The sequence below is a fragment of the Argopecten irradians genome, chromosome 13, assembly GCF_041381155.1.
Source record: "Argopecten irradians isolate NY chromosome 13, Ai_NY, whole genome shotgun sequence".
Lineage (NCBI taxonomy): Eukaryota > Metazoa > Mollusca > Bivalvia > Pectinida > Pectinidae > Argopecten > Argopecten irradians.
Window position 1 is genome coordinate 11,170,049 of NC_091146.1, and position 5,912 is coordinate 11,175,960.

The following is a 5,912-nucleotide window of genomic DNA, read 5'->3' on the forward strand; positions in this document are numbered from 1 at the left end:
ATCGTATGTTCAGGACACAGTCATATGTATAGTTCCTTTTCCGTTGAAATAATTCTCTTTGATGCCAAAAAATATATTAATGATGCTACACCGCTGGCAAATGATTTTTTTCTCAATCAAAAAAGACGCAGACGAATTAGTGTGTTAACTTCTGTGACTAAAAATACTGTAACGATAATTATCTATTTAAGAAATATTGATTGCGTCCCGAAAAAAAAATCATGACACCCCATTTATGGAATTACTTACTAATAGCGCATGAGCCTAAAGCAAAACAAATAAAGTCTTATGTGTAAATTTTTTTGGGTTAATATGGGGCTTTCGGGATGCCAAAATGGCTGCGTGCGTGAAGTGTAGTTTACCGTCGATTAGGCCTTCTTTCCAGTTATTGCGAAAACCGTTTTTGACGTGCTTATTTTTGGTGACGTCATAATCATCATGAAGTTGGACTAATCGACGGTAAATTGTACTACATTCACGTCATTTTGGTATCTCGAACCATCGTATTAGACACATACATTCACGATTTGTTATTCAAATTCTCTTCATCCAGTAAATACACGTATGCATACGCCTATTGTTGTGACTAGCTTAGCCGGAATTTCAGAATAATCATCAAACTTTTTCATTATTTAATGACTTCGGGTACTTAATGAATGTTATTTTATTTTTCCTATTCCCCTACCGTGCTTATATTGAAACTGTTTTAAAAGTTTTAACTGTATTCATCATCAAATAGATAGAAATCGAAACCGTCGACGTCGTCTGTTACATTATGTTGGTTAGCGCTTCAAATTCAGGTCATCAGAGCATTTGTGTCATCGCGCCGATAACACGAAGCGTTTTTTTTTAATAAGTAGACGATAACGTTATCCAAAAATAACCGTGTAATATGCTTTTTCAATAAGCTTCTTCCGGGAAAATCTGGCGATGTAGTCTTTTTCGGTGATCACGTGGCGTATGAGATGTGACAAAAAATCCAGAACATTAATAGTTAAAGAATAGAAACATTTCTTATTAATATACACATGGTATTGTACATGTAGGTAGCAAATTATATTTTATTATGATATATATACACATATATACATTATTGTGTAACCCTCTTCTCAATTATATGATATGTACATGTAATATGCACATTTTGTAATTATTTTATGCCAGTATTATGGGCAACCTAAATGAGACCTGGATACTTTAACTACTACCCTATCATAATATTTAATTAAAATGATACATAACTTGCCTTATTTTATTTTAATTTGTTTACATATACTTATCCTCCTCTTTTTTCCCTATTGTCGTTTTAAAAAATATTTCAGTGAGGTAACGTCTAGTAAAATCAATCATGGATAAGCATTTGTACAATGTATTTATCATAATTGTTGTAACTTCACGTTATCAAATATATGTCTAGTTTGTGAGATTGGTTCGTGATTCTCATCAGTGTGATGGCTAATATTGGACTTCAAGGCCTGTACCTGCTGTGGCGAATAGAACCAAAATCACCAAATAGACATTACTATCAATTATATTTAGAATCATGGCACTAGATTTTCCATTCTACTTTCGTTTTCCCGTTTGATCAATGTTAAAAACCAGATGGGGCAATATCAAGCTATGAGCTCCAATCTGGTATGAATATTTAACGTTTCCGTCGCGTCACGGACAATGTTTACAATATAAACTTACGCCTATACATACATGTAACGGTCAAAATATTTCAAAAGTGGTTTAGAAATTGCGTTGTCTTTGAAAGATATCAAATGGAAGCCCTAACAGACGCCATTCTATTTATCTTCCTTCTGGATGGGATTCATATCAACTGTATGTCCAATCTGGTAACAGATCCTTGGATCCTTGCTTAAATATATTTGGCTGTTACATCAAAAAGGAAAATTGAAAGCTGATTTGTAAAGTTACAATAAACATGATCAATCAATATACCTTTTTCATCGAGGAGTTACCTCTCCCTATTTTCATAAACATTGTCATGTAAACATCATGTGTTTTCTTTGTACCACTAATGCTATGTCTAATCATATTGACATTTAATATATCCTTGTCGATAATATACATGTATTTGAAAAAAAATTGAAATCGAAAATTCAGATTCCCGTCTTGTTTCACACAATATAGAATTTTCATGTTTGACTGCAGGTGTGTTTAATCTATTTATGTCAAATGTTCTTCATTGTTATGTAACTAATTTCTACGAGATTCATGACAGACAACGTCACCACCCAAAAACAACGCCATGTTATGACTTATCGTCTCTAACACTTTTAGTCTGATGCTAATAATATATTATCAGTCAGTCAGCTGATCTGACTATGAAGTACAACTTCTAGTTCTAAAGTAAGAACACATTTTTGATAAATCTCACAAACGAATCAGATGAAAGATTTGTCCTGAATGTTTATCAATGATTATAGCATTGCTGATGTTTGTATAACTTGGTTTTATATGATTAACATGAAGCATCAATCATATTATTTTTTTTATTTTCAAATATTTCACACAGTATATACAAATAAACACCAACACACAAACACTTGCATACGCACTCATTCACAATACGTAAAACATCAAGTTGTACGTTATGTTACATCATATATAAAACATTACATAGCATGCCATGGTTTTAACCTGCAAAATATGCATGTATGTGTACTAACATGACACAATACACATACATACATGCAGACATACATACATACGTGCATGCATGCATAGGTACATGCATACAAACATACTCTAACAACACATGTGTACACAAGCATACACATATACATATGCACATATGCACCTATACATGCATACATACACTCCTGCTTGATGTATACATAATACAAAACATATGTGTACATACATATGCATAAGCATCATGGCAGTGACATTGCATAACACACAATACTTAGCATAACAGAACATATATAGCACCATAACATATATACATTTACACATATAGATATATCCATAAAAACATATATTAGCAAACCATAACGCACATATATGCATGCTCTCACTCTCTCTCTCTCTCTCTCTCTCTCTCACACACACACACACACACACACACACACACACACACACACACACACACACACACACACATACATACATACATACAGACAGACAGACAGACATACTAAAGAAGAAAAAAGAAAGAAGAGGGATGAGGAGGTACCGTTACATATACACGTATATTACAGTTTAAATATATTATTGTAAATAAATAAAAAAAGATATTCTGAAGAATCGTTATGCTGATCAGCTATATAAACCCCATTAAAAGATAAAAAAAAATTAAGTAAGTTAGCAGTAGTAAAAGACTAAGTGAAAGACTAGGGTAAAGGTATATACTCAAAGGTCCAATAAAGGTTTCCATTTCCTCCAGCCTATTTCAAATTGCCTTTTACTTTGACTAATAAACATATAATTTTTAACTAAAAAATTATCCTTAATTACATTAATAAGAACATTGATATTTAAAAAGTAGCTAAGACATCTGGTTCTATAAATGTTTCATAATTATCAAAATTGCATTGACAACAGAGCTACAATTTTGTAAAACTATTCCAAAAAGAAAGGAATCTTTATTATATGCAAAAGGGGTAAACAATAAATCTAATAAAGTTTCAAATTTTTTCTAGTACCTGTTGGAGTTGTTGATGGGGTTATGATAAACCTATAGAAGTCTTTCACACCTTTTTTCGTTTTAAAGAAAATTTCTAATAATTTTGGTATAAAAGGGTATGAAAGTGTCTCTGGTTTTATTTCGAGATTTCTTAAATAGCGCTTTATTGACATATTAGTCCATGGTATTGTAGAAAATTGGTATCAATTCCAAATTTTTGAAAGAAATGTAAAATTGTCAGAATTTTTCATCAAATGATTTAAAATTAAAATACTTGACCTAAACCAGTTGGGGTAAAAAAAATAGTATCATCTTTAATATCATTGTTGTACCAGAGAGGTGTTTTGATGATACACTCTTGTCTATTTAGCCTCATATATTCAGAATAATTTAATTTATCCTAAGCTTAAAGACATCTTTCCAAAATTGATTACGACATCTGGATATACACAATTTTAAATTTTAAATCACATACTTATTTATAAGAAATAAAAATATATAATGGTTTTTACAGTATCAATGAAAAGGTAAAACAATAGCAAAATAACAAACGAAAGGATGTCCCTATATTTTTCATTCCAATGTATTTGTTATAGATAAAATGACTGATTAATAGTATGATACTGCATTCAGTGCATTTTCTTAAAACAGTTTTCTGATATTCTAAACTGTTTGTAAATGTTATTAAAATTTGAATTGTTTTATATATCTTATTAACCGAATACTGATATTTAAGATTAACTCGATTCAAACACGTAAGATGCTTCAGAGTTAACTTTTGTCATCTGGACCTAAATCTCGTTTGCGATGGCCTTTTATCCGCCGTCTGTCGTCATTGGTGTCAAATGGTATTTCCAACTTCATAATTATACATAGCATTATTAAGCATAGAATTAATCTGGTAATGTTGCAATTCTGTCTTTTTTTATTAAAGAAAATACAAGTGGCATCATTTGAAGAGTTGAAATATTGAAATATGCTTAAAGGCCAAACGTCATCGATGCATTAGCTGGAAGCTTAGTATTTTAAAACTTTAGCAAATGAAAAATAATGTTTAAAGTTTTATGTGCCATATCTGGGCGAAACTTTTTACAAGATATTGTGTCTTTAGTAATCTATTGACAACCGAACATTTTGTACTCGTACGATGATTTATAACAATTGCAACAGCATATGAATAACGCTCTGTTAGTAGTATTTTTATGCTTTATATTTAGATGAGATACATCTGAGTAAGTCACTTTATATCACTGTAAAATGTGAAAGTGTAGACAACTTGTCTATTTATTTTTGGCAGTACTGTCAAACGTCATTATGAGGTTTTTTTATTTTGTAAAATTAAACCCTATGAATTGTAGGTATCATCAAAGTGTCGATAACCTCTGGGTGTGAATAATCTTTGGTGTTTTTTATCGTAAGAAGGAAATAGGGAATACATAGTCAATATCTTACAATAGAAGGTTTATTTTCTAAAACGTACCGTGATTCCTAATGGGATGTTTTCGTGCAATGGCGGGACTGAATGACGTATTGACGGATAAATAACCGGAATTAGATATCAGTCAATATATTGCAGGCTAAAATTAGGGCACAGTCTACTCAATGATCAACAGACTTAGATACCTAATATTCGATTCGGTTTCTGGTTTAAAGTATTACGTTTCTTATAACAAGATTACTGTTGATGACGTCCGAGGTCATTGGGATTATACCAATTTGTTTAAATGTATGACTTTTATAATACCATAAACTTCTCAAATACCGATAAGAATATATCTACGCCTGGTATTTGGTATGGCCAACTCAAAAAGATCACCAGACCGTGACCCTTAATGGGATGTTTTGTATATGTCAAACATCAGGTTATCGTTAAGACCCGCTGGCGCCAAGTATTGCTTAATGATTGAGTGTACAGGCAATGTAATTCATTTGAATGTCTTAATTAAAACCATCTTCATGAGCTCAAGATATTTTTGTGTTGTTCTTCTTTAGATTTTTAATTACTGGCGATAACGGTAACATACGTAACATTATGTCAAAAGGATCTACTGATATTGGGTACCTGTTATCAGACATGCTCATAATATATATTGATATCAAATATCTTTTCGGCACAATGTGCAGTTTTGAACAATCTAAAACTTTGAAAGTTATATCTCGAAGCTAATAAAACACTATTTATACAAATGTCAAGTTACCAAAATTGTTTTCAATGTCAATGATGCATGAACGTTAGTATATACGATTAGAATAGAACATTCTGACGACGTTACTT

At 31.4% G+C, this 5,912-nt stretch overlaps 1 long non-coding RNA gene across 1 annotated transcript in view; it reads left to right on the top strand.

Annotated features, from left to right (window-relative positions):
* The window catches only part of LOC138305978 (uncharacterized), a 285,191-nt gene extending 279,588 nt beyond the window's left edge, over positions 1–5,603 (top strand). The window contains exon 2 of the long non-coding RNA XR_011205751.1: positions 5,457–5,603. This is a non-coding gene — a long non-coding RNA (uncharacterized lncRNA). The remainder of the gene's footprint in view (positions 1–5,456) is intronic.
* The last annotated feature ends 309 nt before the right edge of the window (positions 5,604–5,912 follow it).